At 39.4% G+C, this 22,884-nt stretch overlaps 1 protein-coding gene and 1 pseudogene across 2 annotated transcripts in view; both read left to right on the top strand.

Moving 5' to 3' along the window:
* LOC134644112 (interferon-inducible GTPase 5-like) overlaps positions 1-22,884 on the top strand; it is a 97,562-nt gene that overhangs the window by 49,938 nt on the left and 24,740 nt on the right. Inside the window, exon 1 of one of the 2 annotated variants that reach the window (XM_063496840.1) lies at positions 17,463-17,538. The exons of the other annotated variant lie outside the window; for it this stretch is intronic. The gene's annotated coding sequence lies outside the window, so the exon portion shown is untranslated. Of the gene's footprint in view, positions 1-17,462; positions 17,539-22,884 lie in introns of those variants that run through there. 2 annotated transcript variants of the gene reach the window in all.
* Positions 1,149-3,364, top strand: LOC134644750 (ladderlectin-like; annotated as a pseudogene).

Here is a 22,884-nt window from a genome sequence, read left to right as displayed (position 1 = left end):
TGATTACATTCAGGCCTTCACTCCAGCCTGTTTCTAACTTATCTGTACTATATGTGTTTTATAAACCTATATGCAGTTTTAACCTTAATGTTATGTGTATACAATGATTATGGCTGCTCCTGTAATAAAAGGTTAATGTAAAATCAACAGATATTAATGGGCATCGTAATACAGTATGAATGCTGGAGATTAAATTGATAATACAGAGTTAATGCAGAGTTATTGTTACAGGTTATATCATAGCAATAAAATAATTTCCTCAGTGAACTGAAATCTATTGAACATTAACAGTGGTCGTCAAAAAATGACACTTCATGGTCTTGAAAATGTATTTTCACCTGTTAGTTTGTACATGATAGGCATGCAACAATACTTGATTCAAACAAGCAAGTAAATGAAAACAAGGACAAAACAATGAATGACGGTTCTTGTGATATATTCAAAATATACACAAGCTATGACATACGAACAGGACTGACTACCAAATAAAAAAATAACATCAGCCAAATAATATTAGCAGAACAATCACAAGGCAAGTGGTATAAATTTAAAAGTTGTCTTTAAAGTTTTAAAACTTGTCTGAGTGTTAATGCTAAAGTTTAGACGTGATACTCAAACATCACGTTTTCTTGAAGCACAACGATTCATTTATGAAACACTGTTTATGGACATTTAAGCAGTAAAACCAGATAAATAAACCGTCTTATTTCCTTATGACTGTATTTAACTGAAGTTTGACGACCACTGTTAATGTTCAATAGATTTCAGTTCACTGCTTTTGTATTGCACCAAGTCTAAACAACATGAGGCCATGTATCACAATACATGTGCCAGATACAATTTACACATCAATAACTTCCTGTTTACCAAACAGATCAGAGTTCAAGTACATACCTTTATGTGCACTCTGCAAATATCTTCCTGGCCTGCATACGCCCACAGGAACGTGACCTGATGTGACTCAGTTTACGTATATAAGACCAGAGAAGTTCCCCGTCATTACTGCATCACTCAGCTGATACTTGAACAACAGCTTTACCTGACAGGTAAGAATCCTACTGCAGAGCTTTTCATTCGCTGGCTTCATGCCTGTGCTCTTTCTGGATATTCATTGGCTGTTTTTGTTTATTTCATAACAGAGGATCAACATGAAGACTGTCCTGCTCCTCTCCGCTCTCCTCTATGCTGCACTGGCAGGTAAGATTCAGCACACACAGACTCAAACAAACCTGCTCATCAGTCAATCAGCCAACCCTGAAGAAATGATGGGAGACTCACTAATGCACCATTTTTACTGACTGTGTCATTTTTCTCTGCAGCTCCAGCTGAAGACAATCAGCAGACTTCAGGTGAGTGTTGAAAGTGTTTCTTTTAAGACGTAAAAAGACAGTGAGAACAGAATCTAAAACCAACACACGTGTGGTCAGTGTCCCCTTCGCTGTTGGCTTTTGTGTCATATTTAGCCTGCACTGTGACAGACAAGAGAACACACAATGTTGTGTGTAGGAACCAATGAGAATATTCTTAAAATGATATATATCTTCCTTTTTATCACTGATTGTGTTAATTTGTTTTTGTGTAGCCCAGGAGTTTGAAGGAGAAGACAAACCTCAATGTAAGACTCTTTCACTTCCCTTTTTGACCTTGTTTAGTTCACTGGTAAATAAGCTTTTAATTAACAGCAACAAATAGTCAAATCAAATTCAAACACCTCTCTCTGCAGGCCACAGTAGAGAAGTTTGGATATGTATGAATGTGTAAGCTTATTAAATAAAGTGGCCATATTTTTGGCACCCCAACTAAGGATTGATTGGAAAGGATGCTGTGGTGAAACTGATGAGCAATAGGAATTTTACCTTTTGTCAAATGTCTTTACTTACTTTACTTTACTTTAAATACATTTTTCTCTCCCATTAAAATGTCATTTTAATATGGTTTTTGAGGCTGTTAAACATGCTATAAAAGCATGATCAAAAGTAAAGAAGCAAAAGTAGACACAATAATGAAGTATTCATCACTGTCTGCCTGCAGCTCGTTTTAGCTTCTGTCCAGATGGCTGGTTCAGCTATGGGTCTCGCTGCTTCAAGTTCATCACTAGTCCCAAGTCCTGGTTCTCTGCTGAGGTACTGTCATTGAGCTCAACTATACATTTACAGCTGAACAATGAGATATTCCATGGTTTTTGAATTAGCTGAGCAAATTTTTAGAAACAGCCTTTCATGGAAATCATAGAAATGGCGGTCTCTGCTTCACCTGACCTAAAGCTTTGGTGATTGTATATATTTGTAGGACAGTCAGTCTCCCACATGACTCGCAGAGCTTTAAGTTCACACTGCAGCTTAATGATACATCTCTTTATGTTCATCTATCCAATAGGAGTACTGCAATAGTCTGGGTGGCAATCTGGCCTCAGTTACCAACCTCAGAGAGTACAGCTTCCTCCAACAGTTGACACAGACAGCGGGTCGGACTACTGCTTGGCTGGGAGGTTTCAGACTGCAGGTAGAGTTTTAGACAAAAAGAAACACCACCTCAGTCGGTCCAGATCAAACTTTGGACCTGGTCAGAAATGGGTCTAGACTTACACAGAATGGATATGAGAATAAATGAAGAGACTAAGTCAACACTCCCTCACACATATGTTCTTTGCATCTCAGAACCAGTGGCTTTGGATTGACCGTGAGGGTTTCTATTACACCAACTGGTACAGCCAGTCCTCTTCCAGCAGCTACCCTTGCGTCTTCCTACGATCCAGCTGTGAGTAATATCAGCATCTGAAAATGTTATATTATTTTCTTTTCTTACATAGAGCATGACCTGTAGAGTTAACCTTAAAATGTCAGTTCAGATCAAATTTGATACACGGCTTCTTTCAAGCTATGAGACTGACACACCCTGTGTTTAAATGTATGCCATTTTGTTAAATCTGATATACAGTGGGTCAGTAAAGTGTATTATTGTGCCCAAACACATAAGGGTTTGCTTGCTGGGAATAACGGTGCAGAATTTGTCAGTCTGCTGCAGAGAATGCCAAACTGCTGGGGCACAGGGTAACTGCAGCTGGGGTGTTAATCTAGGTGAAAAATTTCAACTTGGATGAAATGAATATATTTTTAAATAAGAATCAATAGGTGCTGGCCTCTATTTAAATGCCATTAATTGCTGATAAAAACCACTGCCTTGATGAATTTAATGTTAATTTTGATTTGTCTCTTTCTAATTCCAGATGGTTGGGGTAACACTGTGTACTTCCAGCTATTCTTTCATCTGCTCTAAGAATCCATTTGGTTGTTAACATTTATGCTGAACATCTGAGGCCTGTGGGTGGACCACATTGTATTTTTTTTTCTGTTTAAAAGCATAAACTCTGTTGTATGTGTTAATGAATGGCAGATTTTAATTTCTAAAAATGTATTCTTCAAAGACTTAAATAATGAAGTGCTAGTAAATTTTAAACTTTGTTGGTCAGTGTAACAATTTCTTTTCTATAATAAAGACAATGTGTAATTTCCTATCTTGTACCTCTTGTAAGTCTCCTTTAAATTCTTTCACACCCAAACAACAATAAATAATACCAATACCAGAAATTAAAGGGGCAGTAAAGCCATACATCCCAAACTTAGATTTATGTGATTTGCCTCTGGTCTGTAATGCTCCTTATGAATCTAGGTTGTTTTGTGTGAGAGATTTGGTTAAATTAATAGATGAACACATGCATGCAAGTGCAGAAACGCCATCAGGGATGTTCACTGATAACAAGAAAGAGGATCTGGGTTGAAATACTCAGGCAGGCAGGAACTGTTTAGGAGGTTTATTTAAAGTCTAAAATACAGAGGAAACACAAATGACCATGAACCAGAGCAGAAATCCAGAACAACAGCTAGGCAGCATGACATTGGTGTGCATAAAAGACAATCAGATTATAAGATGGTAATTCATTTCAGTTTTCAGGTTTATTTATTTTGTGCAAAATCACATTAACAAAAACCAAATGAAACCTTTGGAGTGGTCTAGTCAAAGTCCTGACCTGAATTCGTTTAAGATGCTGTGGCATGAACTTATGAAAGCGATTCATGCTCAAAACCCCTCCAAAGACACGTGGGCCAAAATTACTCCAAATGTTTTTCCAATGTGATATCTGTCCTATCAGCATTTTGATTACAGCACATTTTTTGGCCTGTGAAAATTGAATCATTGCGTAATAAAATAATTGTAAAAAAAACAAACAACAACAACAAAAAAGAAAACAACCCCCCCAAAAAACAGAAATGTGCAGTCACTCTAAGAACATCTTTTAGCACCCCTACTAGGTCAGGAATTGTTTATCTGAGTAAATGTCATAATCCTGGGTCTCTGACCCAGTTCTTTTGAGTTCTGTAAAATTTATGGCTGTTTGAGTATTGTATTTTCCATTAACTTTTGAGTTTTCATCATAGGCTATATTTAGGTCCTTGAATTTTCTGTTTATTTGATCTCCCCTGTGTTCCTTAATGTTTGTGTTGTTAAGTTGTTCTAGTAGAGATCACAGTCAGACACTAGTAGGGGTGAGGTACCATGCAAAGCAATCCCAACTCTCTAGTGCCACAGGCCCTTTGCCCCTCAATCCAGTCAGAATAGCCTGATATGACAGTCTCACACATTAGAACTTTCCACTCTTGGACTGTTGGGTTTGTGGGCAATGTCTCAGTATAATTCTGGCTGCAGAGACAAACCTGACTGTGCACCATTTTTGCAGTGGTGGAATTACTGTTTTATCTCGTAGAAGACCTAAACATAGGGACAGTGGCTTAGTCTTACTCATTTCTCTTGGAGCTTTATATTCTATGCCAAAATGGCTTAACATTGGCACATTCCAATATGAAATGCAGAAAGGTGGCAGTTTCCTTTTCACATTTCCAGCAGACATTTTTATTTATAAATCCTGTTCTAAAAAGCCTGCATGATGTCCATGATGTTATGTCTAACATGTCTGTTATTTTTACCATTATCAGCCAAGATATATTCCCAGGTATCTATTTCACAATTCTATTTCTCTCTACTAGATAATTCTTAGATTGTCACATGTGCTGGTGGTCATGTGAATTGAGTTACTGTGGAATAGTAATGCCTTGTGATTAGATGGGGTTGGGCTAACTACTGAATTATCTGCTTTGTTTGGCTGAAACTTTTCTATGCAATGTCTAATCTGCAAATACTTCCAGAAGTCACCCCTATCTCATAGGTTGTACTCTTGAACTAACTCAACAAAAGATTTAAGAATACCATCTTTACAGAGGTCACTAATTGTATGAATTCCATTACCAAGAGTTCTTTTTCAAAATAATATTTGTTTCTCTATTTTTAATTCTGGGCTATACCAAAGTGACGCATATTGCTGTTTGTAATCGGAGAGTTTGTACATTTTGTAGCCTTTGCCCAAACCTCCTGAGAGTGTTCAGTAATTGTGTTTTTCTCTGTCTCTTTACCACTGGATTGTTGTGATGACATCTGTATAGGGTGAAAGGGTGTGACAAGAATCTTTTCTATGGTGGCCCACTTTAGGCTTCCTCCCTGCCCAGAGAAATTCTTTAATGAGATTGTGGTATTGTTTTAGTATACAATCAGGTATGCTGTGTAATGGATACATAGTTAATCTTTAGGGCTTTCATTATTTTTTTAAGATTTACTTTGCCACGGGTCAGATTTTACTTCCCTCGCTTCCCTATGTTCGTCTTAGTTTTTTTTCAGCAGTGGATCAAAGATCAATAAGGGCATTTTGTTTAGGTCTGGGCTCAACTTGATACACAGGTATAGTTTTGAAATATTTCAAAAATGAAGCCATAGTCTATTTCTGACTGATTAGTAGACAGGTTGATCATAAAGGGTTGTAGTCCAATGTGAAGATATTCAAAGTGTGATGTTACACAAATGAATTACAGTTATTTGGATAACCAGTGGTGGTCCTAGCCTGTTTGGCGCCCTGGGCGAGCACTCCCTCTGGCACACACACACACACAGACACTGAGGGCGTTTATCAATATGCGTACTTGTGCGTACTTGCGTTCTCGTGTACTCGTGATACGTCATCAGTCGGAGACCAAGTACTGTTCCAATTCGAAGTACGCATCACACCGAGAACGCGAAAAAGTCCCGGATGTGTTCTCGATCCGCCCATTTTATCGAGCATGCATCGGTGTAGACTTGGGACAGCTATATATCCCAGAATGCATTTCGTCCAAAACTCAACAGCGGACTCCCGGCACATCGCCCCCCCCCCTCCCCTCCCCGCCCGCTCGCGGTCTTCTCACTACTCAGGTTAAAGAAACCCCAGCAGCTGTCTATAGTATTGAGTGTCCACTAGAATAGAAATAAAAGCGTTCTAACATCTCACCTGCTTGTTTGTATTAAGGTATGTACACGTATGTACATGTACACTATTTTTATTAATAGAGGTTTCACTACTGAGGTTAACAATGATATATAAGTCACTTAGATCACTTCTAAATGTTAATGTTTGGTTTATTTCAGTGTTTTATTTGTTCCTGAGTAAACCGGTTTGGCTGTGATTAAAGTTAAGCTTCATAACATGTTACTCACAGTTAAACTAAGAGGGGACGGCAGTAAAAACTCCGGACCTGTGACATCATCACGTACGCTGGTACAAATCACGAGTCCGTGCTCGGGTACTTGAGAATTGAGAAACAGCCCACGAGTCCGTGCTCGCGTTCTCGGCGGGTACGTACTCACCGAGCACGCCAGTACGTACTCGCGTACTTGGGCATTGATAAACGGCCAAGGACAGCTTATAGCTGTGTCCCAAAACGTCGGCTGCATCCTCCGGAGGCTGCATTTGAAGGCCGATTACGTCACAGCCAGGCGACGAAGGCTGTCCCAATTCGTCGACTCCTTCAAATGCGGCCAACAAATGCGTCCTTCATTTCCCCGAATTTGAAGGATGGGTCGGGTGTGTCCTTCTTGGCCCACCATATCCCAGAATTCATAGCGCGGCCCAGCCAAATTTCAGCTGCCAACAATGGCGGCCGCTACTATGTTTTAAAATTAGTCTTATTAATCTTTCTGGGTCGCAAAATAAACTTTTAACATATTTTCAGGCGAGAAAGTAGCCATGTAAACTTTAAATATCTGCTTGGTTTATCAAGACATCATATATTTGCAAAAGTGTGCCGACGTTTTCGGAGACGTCTGTTACCCCCCCCCCCCCCCCCGCTCGATAGCAAGCTGGGGGGTTCAAAGGTCACTCCAGCCGGCGAGAGCAGCGGACTCCCGGCTTCATCGTTTTCAGACCCTCGCTCTTTCTCTACTCAGGTTAAACATGATATATAAGTCACTCGGATAACATAAAAATGTAATTGTTTGCCTTTTTCGGTGTTTTATTTGTTCCGGAGTAAATCGGTTTGGCTGAGATCAAAGTTATTAGATTATTAGATTAAATAAAACTTTATTAATCCATCGGGTGGGTTCCTCCGGGATTTTCACACAGCTGAATAAACGTCAAACAGAAAACTAATTAAACAGAAGTGTGAGACGTTGAGAATTTATGCCTGTTATATTTTAGATAGCAAGGAGCAGACGGCCGAGTTTATTAAACTCCACCAAGACAGCGGTGACGCAAATCTGAAGGCTAGACCGTCCCATTTCACAACCTCGCACTTCCGGCCTTCTTGGTCTGCGGAGGACCCGGCTCACGTATACCGCGAAGCCCGGGTCCTCCGAAGGATGCAGCCGACGTTTTGGGACACAGCTATAAAACATATTAAGGATTGTACATTAACATAAAACTAAAACTGTTGTCGGAACCATACTGAATTTCACCAGAGAAACACACACACACATATGAAGAGAGAGAGAGAGTATGCATTGTATACAAATGGCTACAAAACAGCCATCAAAATACGTCATACAATGAGAACAGGACAAATCAACAATTGACAATGACTAAATAATATTAAAATCTGTAACATAATGTATTGTTTGGAGTTTAGTCTGTTACTATTTTTACCATTTCTTCTTGGAGCAACTGTAACCCACATAATTTCCTTAGGGATTAATAAAGTATTCTGACTCTGATTGTTTCAGGATGACCTGCAATTATCCAATCACACATCTGCTTACCTGTATCTTTTGCTCGTTTGTCCTCCTCTTCTTTTCTCTTTTTTCTAAACTGAGCACCTGATGACTTTGAACTTTTCTTGTCCATCTTCCATTGGTTTTAATTTTGCACTCCAGTATGAACACAAATCCCCCAACTCGAGGATCGCCACAACATAACCTAACAGACCTACACCTTAGTTCACAGTTTCACTTTGTCGAGGGTTTATTTCTGGGATTTCGCAAATCATGAATACATAATGGGCTTGGATTTACAACATTATGAATGAATTGTGCTCTATTTGGAAGCAGCCAGGCCCCCTCCCCTTTCGACAGGTTGTGTGTGAGACTATAAATCACCAAACTGTAAATTATAAATTTTAAATTGTTATTGGTCCCTTTACCCCTGGTCCTAAAGTATATATTTATTTTCTTACTCTTCTTATATTTATTGTTTGTTTACTTGCACTGCTCTAACTGGAGCTTCGTCGTCTTGTCTCTCTATATACTGGACTGTATGTAGCGGAGATGACAATAAAGTTTACTTTCACTTCAGCAGCGAGCAGGCGCACCGAGGGCTCTCGCGCTCACTTTTCGCGTACAGAATTTCGAAAAAACATGGGCGCAAATTATAAGTCTGTATCATAATGTCTGCTGTTTTCGTGTTTGTTGGTTTGTTTTTATTTTGTTTTATTTTGTGAGCTCCAGCCAGCCAGAGAATCCCCCGCCGCCCCGCCCTCTCCTCCCTGTGTCACAAGCAGCAGGCGCACCTCGCAAACAGAGGGCGCCCTTACTCCCAGCAAATGGGCGATAGAAAGCCGATCGGTCCTTATGCCATTCCCAATATGCGCTGGCTGATGTCGGGGCAGCATGAGTACGAGCAATTGTCACGGGTTGCTCTGAGGATCCACACGCAGGACTCCGGAGTTGCGTTTTAACAGAGACGGTTTTATTTACAAGATCTTCACCAAGTGTATTTGCAGACAGTGTGAGGATTGTGCTATATACAAGACGTGAGGGACAGGGCTCCAGGGAAAACAGGGGAATCACACACGTTCACTCCAGCCTCTCTCTCTCTCCGCTAGCGACCAGTCACTCCTTCCACACTCCACACGGGGAAACACGGGGACGGGTCTGGGGAATCTAGGAACACAGAAACACACGTTAACTTCTGAAACGGAGGCACGGGAAACTTGGGCTCGACGTGTACTGACTAGAGTCTTCACAACAATCCAGCGTCAAACAGCTGACCTCCTCCCTCTCAAATACCAACTGGTCTGATGAGGCCCAGGTGTTCCCAATCCAGGAAGGCGTGGGCCGAGGGCGTGAACCCACCATGAGTTCCGCCCCGACAAAACAAGAGAGAGAGGGAGAAAGAGAGAAAGAGAGCCAGGAGTGGGGATATAATGATCAGTGCCTTGCTGATCCTGCAGGTCGTGACAGCAATTTATTTATTTATTTTTTTTGCCGATGGCCGTGATGCCACCCCCACCACGATGCCGCCCCGGGCAACCGCCCGTGTCGCCCGTATCTAAAACCGCTACTGTGTGTATATATATATATATATATGTGTGTGTGTGTATATATATATGTATATATATATGTGTATACACACACACACACCAACAGCCCTTTTGAATGTCTCCCTAATTCTGAGGTCTCATGGTTGGCAAGTATGTGCTAGGCTTTGGCCCACATCAGTCTAAAATTGTATGTAACCATGAATAACATGTTGCCATGTCCACCAGGCGAGACTGGACAGTATAGATGTCAAACAAATATGCCAGCAGTTTATCTCAGCTAACGAGAGGAGAACACATGTGTTTGGCTCCTTCGCATAGTGGACATTGAGTTGTTGTGTGGGGCACCAGTAGTCCATGTCTGTTGGTGTAACAGTAGTTCGTGTTTAGAATAAAAAATCCCATGTCACTGATTTGATAGGGGCAATAGTGTGCCTAAAGTGTTGTATAAATTTGCTGGGGGGTCACATATAAAACTCAGTGATTTTTGAGATAAGGGATAAAACATGTCCACCAGATAAAACCCAATTTTTGGGGTTAAAAATATGAATACAAGTGTTAACCCAACTGACTAAAAGACAAACCAAGGCAATGTTTATACAACAAAAGCATGATTTTGCATTTTCTATACATACATATTTATTTTAAATTGTACAATAGATTACCAGTACCTTAAAAATCCATTGTCCAGAAGCAGGTGTGATAATATTAAAATACAGAAAAAAATTAAAAGTAGTGTAAAATTAAACATCATGGCTGACAGGGGATTTCTTTAAATCACCCTGCCGTTCTTCAGCTGAGATGTCTGAGTTAGAAAACACAAACAACTGCAGTTCTTTCACTCGCGAGGGCAGCCATGGACGCATGACCTGCGTCTCATCACTGCCTGCGTTCTTTATTTATACAAGTCTGTGTGTGTGTGTGTGTGTGTGTGTGTGTGTGTGTGTGTGTGTGTGTGTTTGATACAAAGATAACAACATCATTCAGATCAGCGGGTTTTTCCCTTTCTATATCTGTATGTTCTCGTAAAAGAGCTGAGCTTTCTCTTCTCTACATCTAAATGTTCAGAACAACAGGAAGCGGTTAGTATCTGCATAAGTTCATCACACAAGTTACTAGGTGAAAAGTCATGTTAGACATGTGCTTCACTGATAAATATAAAGAATACATTTCATGTAACTGATCAAAACATAATTATCTTCTGACAATGGCTCTTGTCACTAAGTATTTAAGTCAATACTTTATATAATATCAAAATATGATATTGAAAATGTATTTTTACATATTTTTTAAGTGTCTTGAGTTTTTGTCAACACCATCAGATTTTTTTAAAAGTTCAAAGAAATCAGGAATTATTGTGGGCAGCTTACACTCTGAGGACCCCTTTACCACTTCCTGTTTGATACACATGCCATGAGGTCACTGCTGTGATAGTTTTTTTTTTATTTTGTTTATTGCACACCTTTCTGATAAAACTCTGTGTCACAACCATAGTGCGTCAACACCAAAGTCGATGTAATGCAAGATTTAATTTTTTTTTTGTAAAAAGAGCTTCATTTAGGTAGATTGTAGAAGCCATAAGCAACTGATGAAAAACAAGATGGCTTCTGTCAGAAAAACATATGTTATGAGAGAGTAGGGTATTTTGTCAGCACCATCAGATGTCAACACCATCAGGATTTTTGTCTGACGGTGTTGACCCGTTTTCTAATGGTGTTGACAAATGCCACAAAAGTGTGCTATTCATCACATTACTTCCTGTGTATTTTACTGATATTTCTGCTTTACAGATGTGTCGAAGATTATCAAATTTGCCTTATCTTGAATCTCATTGTTTATGTATACATTATTAATCCTGTAGGAAAAAGCTTAGTCCTCTGCATTTAACCCATTCACTCAGTGATGCAGTGGGCAGCTACAAATCCAGGATAGCCGCTGTTCGTTGGATTTGAACGCCCAACCTTCCGATCATGTGACATCTACTGAGCTATCTCTGCCCCGAGAGCTGTTCTTTAAGTGATGATGTGTGAATCCTGCTTCCAGGCCTAAACTACTCTGTGTTTATTAAGCCTGTTGTGCTGTTAAAATGTTTTAATGCTTTTTATCTTGTTCTGTTTAATCTGAACAAGCCCCTAAAAACAGTCAGTGATCACTGTCGGCCTAACCATCAGAAACCCTGCATTAACTTTTATCAAGCGGAAAAAAGTTAGCATTCATCCTCCAGCTTCACTGTGTTTATGTTATGCTAACATAGCTGTGTCGCTAGCGACCACGTAGCACATCATTATATAGCAGCTAACCCAACTTCAGTAACCCTACAAATGTCACTGCTGTTTAGTTTTCTGTCTTCATTTATGTTGGAATGTAGGTGGAAACCAGCGAGCTAACTTCTAACTCAGCCACACTGATCATTTTATTAAAGATGAAAGAATTTAGACAGTTTGTAACTCTCAGTGATGCTGCACAGTTCCTTTGACTTTGGGATCTGCAGCAGAGTTTGGACCTGGAAACGGCTAATGACAGCGACTTAAGGACCGGATAGCATTTCTGTTGCTTAATACATAATTGTGTTGTGAATATTCATCCTTAATCTGTATAAATTAATATGGTTCCGAAAAATTATAGTAATTACAAAATGGTACATTTCAGGCTAGAATGGCAAAGGGGAACCTGTCAGTAGAGGAACAAAAGAGAAGGAACAGGGAGTGTCAGAGAGAAAAATTAACAGTCAGCCTGAGTTGAAGAAAGAGTTTCTCATAAAGGAAAGGGAAAGATCTAGAAAAATAATGATCTGAAAGAAAGAGAAAAAAGGCAGAAGAGAAGGTTTGCAAATGTGCAAAAACAGAATTGTTATGATGTGTCTTGTGATATTACAAAGGTTGTTAAGGTTTAATTGTCATTTTGAAAGAAATAATATCTTGTTTTCTACCAGTGTGTTAGTCAGATTTGTGTCACCACTGTCAGCATCTTGTCAACTCCATAATATGGAGTTTTTGTTTATTTTTCTCTTTTGAAGAACCATATATTTTCCTCCCTCATGATCTTCCAATAAAAATACATAATTTTCTCAATAAATGTGTAATTTGCATGCTGCTAAATATGATTGTTTCTTATAGAGATTAAATACAAGCTTCTGAAAATATGTATGACTGTAACTCTAATAATAAAAAGCCAAACTATATTACTTTTAAACATGGTATAATTCATTTGAAAATATATGTGCATAAAAAGTAGAACAGAGAAGCTGCTAATAGTCAAAATAGCTGAAACAACTTAATTTAAAATATATATTTTTGCATTTCTTTGTGTCTGACGGTGTTGACAAAAACCTTGCACTTCTCCAGCAAAATCATAAATTATTTAAAAATGTTACACCTGGGAGATTGTACCAAAACATGGTGAGACAGCCAAAACTTTGTGTAACAATTATATGTAAATATGTTTTTGAAAAATCAAAAAATATATTTTAGAAAATTAAAACCTGTTTTGTCCCTAATCTCAGGAATCACTGAACTATGAATTGTGATTTTAAATGGTTTAAAAGCATGTAGAATAGGATATGTAGGCAAGAATATTTCTCCTCTTATTATTAAGTAGCACAGACAAAAAAAAAAAAAAAAAAACAGGGCAGGGTTCAGTGGTTGAATCATCCGTCCCCACCAATGCCAAAACCAAATCTACGCCCTTGCCTTCCAGTTTGCTTTTTCAATGCTTTGTCTCCACATTGACATTACAGTTATGTTGAAACGTTCCATTTCCCCTTTTACACAGTTACATTCATCATGGATACAAATGTCACAGTAATTTTGGGCTTTTAATGACTTCTGGCTGGAATGTTTTTACAGCATCCATCTTTAATGACTTACATAAAAACTGGGTGCACAAGTTTGAATTTATTTTGGATTTTCTAAACCACACAAAATCTAAAATTTACACACAGGCTCAAATACATACATACACTTACTTAAATCTCTTTGTAAGTGGTGCTGGAGGTTCTACAATGTCTTTTAACTTGGAAAGACAAAGGCATGTTAACTTGCTGTTGATATTATTGTTTATGTCTACACAATAATATTTGTGTGCGCGTGAGAGAGACAGACAGAATGTGTGAGATGCTGTTTGCTTATAACATAATGATAATCTAAACTGTGTAGGTCACAGACAGTGATGGGAATAACGGCGTTACAAGTAAAGGCGTTACTTTTTTCAGTAACGAGTAATCTAACTAATTACTATTTCTATCGTTACAACGCCTGCCATAGAGGGGTGGCGTCACCCAGGCTCCAAGATGGATCCGGGCAATGCGAGTAAGAGAATCGGAGATTTAAAGGCATTTGTCTGTCGTAAGTTATTAGTGCACAGCCACCTGATGAGCATGAAACCAAAACAATAAGGAGTACTATGCCAAGGCGCAGATGAGGACGGCCTGCCATACACACCGGCGCCATCTTGAGTCACTGAATTGATATGATTGATAGACGAACACATTGCTGATTTCACTCCGTTAGTAATTAATTACTTTTAGAATCTTGTAACTCAGTTACTAACTCAGTTACTTTTTTGAAGAAGTAACTAGTAACTGTAATTAATTACTTCTTCAAAGTAACTTGCCCAGCACTGGTCACAGACTTACTGTTCTGTAAAACACTCAGTAATCTGATGTGACAGTAATCATGGACAGAGTTGGACTCAACCTGAATCGATATCCAGTAAAAGATTTTGTCATGAATTCTTCTAATAATTATAACGTAATACAAGGAAGTGCTGTTAACTTTATCAAACTTCTACTGGCCTGTATCATTAGGTGCCACAACCGTAATGTCCAAAATAAACGCGCATTCATATTCAAGGTGCTGCCAGCTTGATCGTGTCGTTACAGATGAGGACTTGCATTGAGCTTTTTTTTTCACTTTTATGAGACTGCTGATGAAGCTGTGGCTCTGAATTGTCATTAATTTGCTGCTACAGAAACAGGAGGGAACTCTTCTTCCATCTCTGCTCACTTCACTCTCACGTTTTTGTGAAACATTTCCAAGAACATGCACCATCTGCAAGAGAGAGACTTCTTTGCAAAGAGCATCCTCAGGAACAGTTTCTCACCACTGCAGGATCAGCATGGATCAAATAATCCAGTCAGTGAGTCTTCTTATAGACCACAGCAATATCTGTAAAACAGCTGATTTACAAGAAATCCCATGCTCAGAGGTGAGCTGAATATGTTCACTGACAAACAGCACCACCTGCAGGAGAGAGGCGAATTTGCACAGAGCGTGTTCAGTAACCGTTTCTCACAACTGCAGCACAGGAGAGACTTTGTGCTCGTTCATCCTCCTGATCAGGGGCGATCTTAGCCCATTTTGGGGGTGCTGAAGCACCCCCAAAATGAATCAAAGCACCCCCAAAGATTTCTTACTTTTTTTGACAATATTTGCTGTTTTTGTGACACACTACTAAAAATATAAAAAGCATACAGTACTTGGTTGAGACGTAACATTTTAACAACAAAAGTTGTTAAAATGTGAACAAACCATTGTGAACAAACCACAATGGTTTGTTCCAGCTCGCCCCCACTCTGGCTGTAGGGTCGTTGCTGCCACAGCGATGGTAGCTGAGACGCAGCGGAGCGGAGGTGGAGTGGCTGGATTAAAACAGGACATATTAGCAGCATTTAACCTTCAGTTACTCTTTATGTAGTTAGATAGGAGTCATGTTTCTTTTTAGCTGAAAAACCTTACACCAGGTAACCTGCAGTGTTGAAAACGTGTTTTCCGACAATGTTTGCTACCCTACAATCCGTCCTACTCTGTAGTAAAATCACCGACATTTGACCATCCTGTTGCTCCCATTGAAATGTATATAGCCTATTTAAAATCAAAAACTTAAAATTGTCCGTAGCCTGCTGCTGTTACCACTGTCCTGTTTGAAATGGATACTAACTAGCTAACTGACTGGATGCCCATTAACCTTATAACTCCTGTTGTGTGTGTGTGTTTGTGTGCAGAGAGACAGCCAGGTTCATAATGGATATGAGGAAGTTTTTTCAAAAACAGGAGCCACATTCAGGTAAAAGTGTAAAATCAAATGATCCATCAATAAAGGATAATGTTGGATCAGTGTTTCAATATTTTATGTCTTTTATTAGATGTTCATGTGGTTTGGTTATTTGCCTTTTGGTTGAAAGTACACTGAGAGAGGACTTTTTATTAGTGATCTTAATAAATTTTTTTCATATTAATGTAATTTTTTCATCTAATTGAATACAATCTATTTGTGTATGATTGTCAGTCCAAAGAGGGAGAGAGGAAAGAGGGGAACGTGAGGAGAAAGTACAAGGTCAGGAAGAACCAGGTAAGAAAACAGACAGGGAACAGTGACAGGCAGAACAGAAACTGTTAAACTGACGAAGAGAAAAAACCTGATTTTACTCATACAGTCTGGAAGTTGTGTTCTCCCTATATTAAAGCTGCTATACAGAATCTGCAAAACAAACTGGATTGAAACATTTTTGACCGTCTTTAACAACATTCCAACATAACATTATCATTGATTGGGGAGATTAAAATTAATGATATATTTTTATGTGGTTCAGCAACAACTCTACTAAAACCTCAGCCAGTAATAGGTAGGCCAACTTTTGGACCGTCCAGTTGTCTGTATGACTGCCACATACAGACTTATGCGGCAGAGAAACACTTATCAGTGTTTCTCAAACTTTTTACAGTGTGTGCCACCTGAGAAAAATGTCAAGCTCTCCCAAGTACCACTATGAAAGCATGAAACTCATAAATCTTACAACACAAAATTAGTATTATTAAATTAGTTAAATTAGTATCTGCAGTAAAGATTTTTTCACACATTGTATACATTCTACCACAGGCAAAGTTGCCTCCATTTTTATAGTTTTTTATTAATATTTTGTAATAATTTATTCTGTTTTGGGAGTGTTTTTTATGTATCTGTATTATATTATACATACACATTAAAAGTGAATCTCTGTCCAAAACATGCACTCAGTTTACTTCTTACTCACTATGAGCATCATTTAAATAACCTTTATCAGATTTGATGGTTTTGTTACAGACTTCTCAAAAAAGTGTTTTGCTTTTCTTTCACAAATGTGGGGGTTGTGTTAAAATGTACAAAACGGTGATGTCATGTTTTGTGATGAGGACCCAGGCAGAGAGAGACTTGATGAATTTAAGAATCTTATGATTTAATAAAGAAATTTGCAGACTTGCACAGAGATGGTAAAATTATGATGACTGATAGCGGAGATGAAGACAACAGACGATGAGGACAGGGAGGAACAGGGGTTTAAATGCACCAAGGCGACAGTCAGAGGGAACTTGGGACAACTGGAGACATTTAAGGATGCATGGACGCACAGAGACAGGGAAGAAGTCTCATCGTGACGTGTAAAGTTTATCTTGCCTGGCTGGGCAGCTCTCTGGGTGCTCAGCACCCCCAAAGCTCTGATCCTAGAATCGCCCCTGCTCCTGATGTTCTGTGTAAAGATGCTTCCCTCCTGCAGGTGGTGCAGTTTATCCGTGAACATAATCAGCTCACCTCTGAGCATGGGATTTCTTGTAAATCAGCTGTTTTACAGATATTGCTGTGGTTCATAAAAAGCATCTGGCATATTCTGCTAACATGCAACATGTTTTTATTTTTCAACATTAAAGTAATTCAGACATAACAGCATGAATGAATTGTTTTCACGCTCTGATCATCTCAGCAGCTGCATCACTCACACATTCAGCATTTTAACCAGTTTCACTTTTAATTCTTTCAGGGGGCGGAGCTATAAGACAAATATAGGCGGGGTGACGGAGTCCGAAACAGGAGCAGCAGCTACAAGACTCGACTGTGTGCAGACCAACCTCCTCCTGTCGTCACTCCATCACAGCACGCAGATAAACTTCATCATTTGGTGAGTCTTTCCAGTTTCTGTCTCTGTGCAAAACTCAATTTCCTCAAATTCAATTTCATTCATTTATTTTGGTTACAGTCTCCATCTGTTCTTAATCTGAACACATGGATATTAAGTGGGAAGATTTTTCTTTATATGAACACGCGTTAGACATGTTTATGGACATCTTTCAGAAAAAAGTCAGAGTAAAGCGACAGATTGCAGGCAGGAGCAGAGCAGATGGAAGAGCTTCTCACATGACTCAGCACATGAGTCAGAATTCAGCTGCTTCACTGCTTTATCTACAGTCACATGAGAAATAACAATAATAAAAAACAAAAAAGCTCACCGGTATGTGCTGCAAGCCCTCGAAGACACGTTCACGCAGTGGCAGTCCTAGCCTGTTTGGCGCCCTGGGCGAACACTCCCTCTGCCCCCCCCCACACACACACACACACATATGAAGAGAGAGAGAGTATGCATAGTATGCAAACGGCTACTAAACAGACATCATAATTCGTCATACAATGAGAACAGGACAAATCAACAATCAACAAACTGACTAATTAATATTATATTATTGTATATATTGTTTGGAGTTTAGTCTCTTACTGTTACTATTTTTACCATTTCTTCTTGGAGGAACTGTAACCCACATAATTTCCTTAGGGATTAAGAAAGTATTCTGATTCTTAATGTTTTAGGATACATGACCTGCCATTATCCAATGACACATCTGCTTACCTGTATCTTTTGCTCGTTTCTCCTTGTAGGAGCCATAATTAAATGTATTGAATTTTAATGATCACTGGGTTTTCATTTGTTTGGTTGCTATGGTGATGTGTAACGGGAGTCACGTGGGTGCTAGCGGTGACATTAAGAGGGCGTTGTCAGTCTGTCTTTCACTGGTTTGATTTTGACAGAGAGGAGGGCTGGGTAGCCGTAGTTTTTGTTGACCGCAGCATAACGAGTTTCCCCTTGTTGCATTAGAGCTGTGATGTTTTAAGAGTTTGAATCGCGAGCCGATCACATTGCTCTGTAAACTTTTCAAGCACTTTAATAAACAAGCAAAAAATTCCACCTCTCGCATTATTGCGTAAAGTTGACAGCGCGTCAGGCAAATAGGCAGGCTCCATCCCCGGCCTCTAGCGACTGTGGAAGTCGCTACACTCCTCCTCTTCTTTCTCTTTTTTTAAACTTTGAAAAACGGGTTGTGTGAGACTTTGAAGCAAAAAAATATAAAATATACATTTTAAATTGTTATTGATCCCTTTACCCCTGGTCCTAAAGTGTATATTTATTTTCTTACTCTTAAATATTTATTATTCGTTTACTTGCACTGCTGTAACTGGAGCCTCGTCTCGTCTCTCTATATACTGGACTGTATGTAGCGGAGATGACAATAAAGTTTACTTTGACTTCAGCAGCGAGCAGGCGCACCGAGGGCTCTCGCGCTCTCGCGCTCACTTTTCGTGTATAGAAAAACATGGGCGCAAATTATAAGTCTGTATCATAATGTCTGCTGTTTTCGTGTTGTTGGTTTGTTTTTATTTTGTTTTATTTTGCGAGTTGGTTATTAGATGCTGCTCCAGCCAGCCAGAGAATCCCCCGCCGCCCCGCCCTCTCCTCCCTGTGCCGCAAGCAGCAGGCGCACCTCGCAAACGGAGGGCGCCCTTACTCCCAGCAAATGGGCGATAGAAAACCGATCGGTGCCTATGCCATTCCCAATATGCACTGGCATGATGTCGGGGCAGCAATTTTATTTATTTATTTTTGCCGATGCCCGTGATGCCGCCCTGGGCAACCGCCCGTGTCGCCCGTATCTAAAACCGCTACTGCGTTCACGCCTGTGGCACATTAATTATTATGGTGCATTAATTCAGGGCATTACATTCCAGTCCAGTGCAGGTTCGATAAAGTTAACACTACATCCTCCCTAATATTTCTCATACTGTACGCTAACATCAAATTACTGTGTTTTAGAGTAAAAAAGTCTCTAATCTAAACAATTTCGATTATTATATTATTGTTTTGAATTGTCATTGGAGAAAATCCTAAATAGGAATAGGTTCTTAATTTCACGTGGAAAAATAACAGTGAGATTTTAGCTTGTCAATCACTCTCACACACGTACACACGCAGGCAAATAGACAATAAAACACAAAAGCTGGACAACTCAGTCACATTAGAAGCTAGGGATTAAAGATGTGATACAGGAGAAAACTGCTCTCTCTTTCTAGCCCCTGTCAGCACTCTTGCTACAGAATTTTGGATTTACTGAAGGCTTTTCTTCTTCTTAAACTTAGTTACAGCACTTTCAGAAAGACATCTACTGTGTTGAATGTAACCACACTCATTTTTCACTTTTTCACAAAACTTAAACATCACTACTTCCACGTCTAATTGTCTGTAATGGAGGCGGAGTAAACTGGATCCGCACTCCGTGCCCAGCGAATGCTCGCGATGCAGGGGGAATACATTTTGTCGGTGATACCAAACTTGGCACAACACTGATCCTGCCACAGTTTGTTCCCCCGGTTCAAATCATGAAAAAACTGTATCCCACAGCTGTTTATGTTTTTAAACCTATTCTGCACAGAGAGACAACAGTAAAAACCAAAAATAAACAAACAAACAAAAAAATATATATATATGTAAAATAATTACACCCTAAAGATGTTTTTTATCTGTTATTTAAAAGAGGTAGCGGCTTATTTAATAGCACCCTGTAATTTATTGCAGTTTACTTTTATTTGTTTAATTGTTTACAAAAGGTTTGATGGATGTCTGGCTGAAGGACGTGTGTGTGTGTGTGTGTGTGTGTGTGTGTGTGTGTGTGTGTGTGTGTGTGTGTGTGTGATTTATTATTATTATTATTATTATTATTATTATTATTAAAACAAAGGGGGGTCAAGCCAAAACAGTTCGGGTAACGACTGTGTTAAAACAAGATCTAGAGTGTGATTAAAGTGGTGGGTGGGTTCTTTTACATTTTGAGAGAAGCCAATTGAGTCTAATAACAGATTAAATGCAATGTTGAGGCTGTCATTTTTAGCATCTACATGGATGTTAAAATCACCCACAATAATTATTTTATCAGAGCTGAGCACTGAATCAGATAAAAAGTCTGAGAAATCAGAGAGAAACTCTGTGTAAGGCCCAGGTGGACGATAGATGATAACAAGTAAGACTGGTTTCTGAGTTTTACAGCTGGGGTGGACGAGGCTAAGCATCAGGCTTTCAAATGAATTAAAAGTCTGTCTGGGTCTTTGGTTGATTAATAGGCTGGTGTGAAAAATTGCTGCCACACCGCCCCCTCGGCCTGTGCTTCGAGGTTTCTGGTAGTTAGAATGACTCGGGGGTGTTGATTCATTTAAACTAACATAATCATCCTGCTGCAACCAGGTTTCTGTAAGGCAGAGTAAATCGATTTGTTGGTCAATTATTAAGTCATGTACTAACAGAGACTTGGAGGAGAGAGACCTAATATTTAATAATCCACATTTCACTGTTTTACTCTTTGGTTCAGATGTGGATACTGTATTGTTCTTTCTTTGTGATTTTTTTTTAATGTTTAAGTCATTTTTTGCTGGTTTGGGGAGATGCCGTCTCTCCTAACAAGACCAGGTTTCCTCCAGAAGGTTTGCCAATTATCTATGAAGCCCACATCATTTCTGGGACACCACTCAGACAGCCAGCAATTTAAGGAGAACATGCGGCTAAACATGTCACTCCTGGTCTGATTGGTTAGGGGACCAGAGAAAACTACAGAGTCCGACATTGTTTTGGCAAAGTTGCACACCGATTCAATATTGATTTTAGTGACCTCTGATTGGCGTAACCGGGTGTCATTACTGCCGACGTGAATTATGATTTTACTGAATTCACGTTTACCCTTAGCCAGCAGTTTTACATTTCCCTCAATGTCGCCTGCTCTGGCCCCTGGAAGACAATTGACTATGGTTGCCGGTGTCTCTAGCTTCACATGTCTCAGAACAGAATCACCAATTACTACATCTTGGACCTGAGAGCAATGCTGCACAAGCTGGAGAGGTTGTGACAGGAAAATTTGCTCCAGGCCAGGAACGTACACCAGAGGGGCTAGACTCAGGCAAGTGAGGCAAGTGGGGAACGTCGACTATGAAGTAGTATCTAGTATTTAAGTAGTGAGGTCAGACAAGGGAGTCACACAGATATATCACCTCGACCTCCTTAAAGCATGGAGTGAAACCTCTTCTCTGGTGAGCCTGGTCAAGGAAAGAGATGAGTTTGGGCTGGAGGTGCAAAATTCCACCATTAACTCCTCCCTCCATTGTGATGACCATCTCACACAAAGAGTGAATGTTGCTGCATTGTTCTCCACCCTGCCCAGCTGGATGTCCAGGATGCTTCTCATAATGTGCTCCTGGTTGTCAGCAGGCAAGAACACAGTTCTGTAAAGTTTCAAAATTTAGTCCAAGTAGATACAAGAGGACTGAGAACACTTAACCACTTCCGTGGTTCCTTAGCTGGGAAGTTTGGTAGTTTTCTGAGGATCTGCGTGTCTGTTAGGTCTAAGGAGGTTTTATAAGCTTTAACAGACTGTAGCCATTCTTCTGGGTAAAGACTGCCATAATTAGCAAATACACTGGGTTCTAATTTAGCTTGTATTAATTAGCTGCCGGGGATTCCCATGATGCACTGGGTGTTTCTTCAATCACTCACTATGTGTTAATAGACCTCTCTGCTTTTAATCATTAGTTATTTTTAATCTCTGACTTTCTTGCACAGCATGTCTTTTATCCCGTCTTTCTTCCCTCATCGCGGTCCTTCCACTGTCACTGAAGTGTTTGCTCATAGAGGGGGTTTTCTTTGGGGTTTTCTTTGTCTTACTGTAGGGGCTACAATATAAAGCGCCTTTGAGGGAACTGTTTAAAATTGAATGGAGTTGTAAGCGAACACATTTATGCTCATGTTTGTACACTGAATCGTTCTGCGGTCAGCTGACATTAATGATTATTATCTGTAAGTCTCTTCTGTCCAATCTAAAAGTCTTAAATTACAGTCTAAGTTATCATGAAATTACTGAAAGCACAATGTAGAAAAAAAATTATAAACTAAAAATAATTAATTTTCATCAAAATATAACAATAAGTATTAGTGTGAGACTGATGATTAGGATGAACTGTAAAAAAAGAAAAGAAAAATGCGCAGGCCTTCTTAAGTGAAAATAACTTCGAGCATACCCACAGAGTGAGGAAGGAAGCAAGTCAGACAGATGAACAGCACAACAAAAAAATCAAAATAAAAGACCCTGTGAAATTCTCTGAAATGCTGCTACTGACTTGTGGTTTTTATGAATTCAATAAATTTATACCACTGTTAACC

Source organism: Pelmatolapia mariae, linkage group LG16_19 (assembly GCF_036321145.2).
Source record: "Pelmatolapia mariae isolate MD_Pm_ZW linkage group LG16_19, Pm_UMD_F_2, whole genome shotgun sequence".
Taxonomy (NCBI): domain Eukaryota; kingdom Metazoa; phylum Chordata; class Actinopteri; order Cichliformes; family Cichlidae; genus Pelmatolapia; species Pelmatolapia mariae.
The sequence above is the reverse complement of the archived record's forward strand: the minus strand, read 5'-3'. Positions and strand labels throughout refer to the sequence as shown.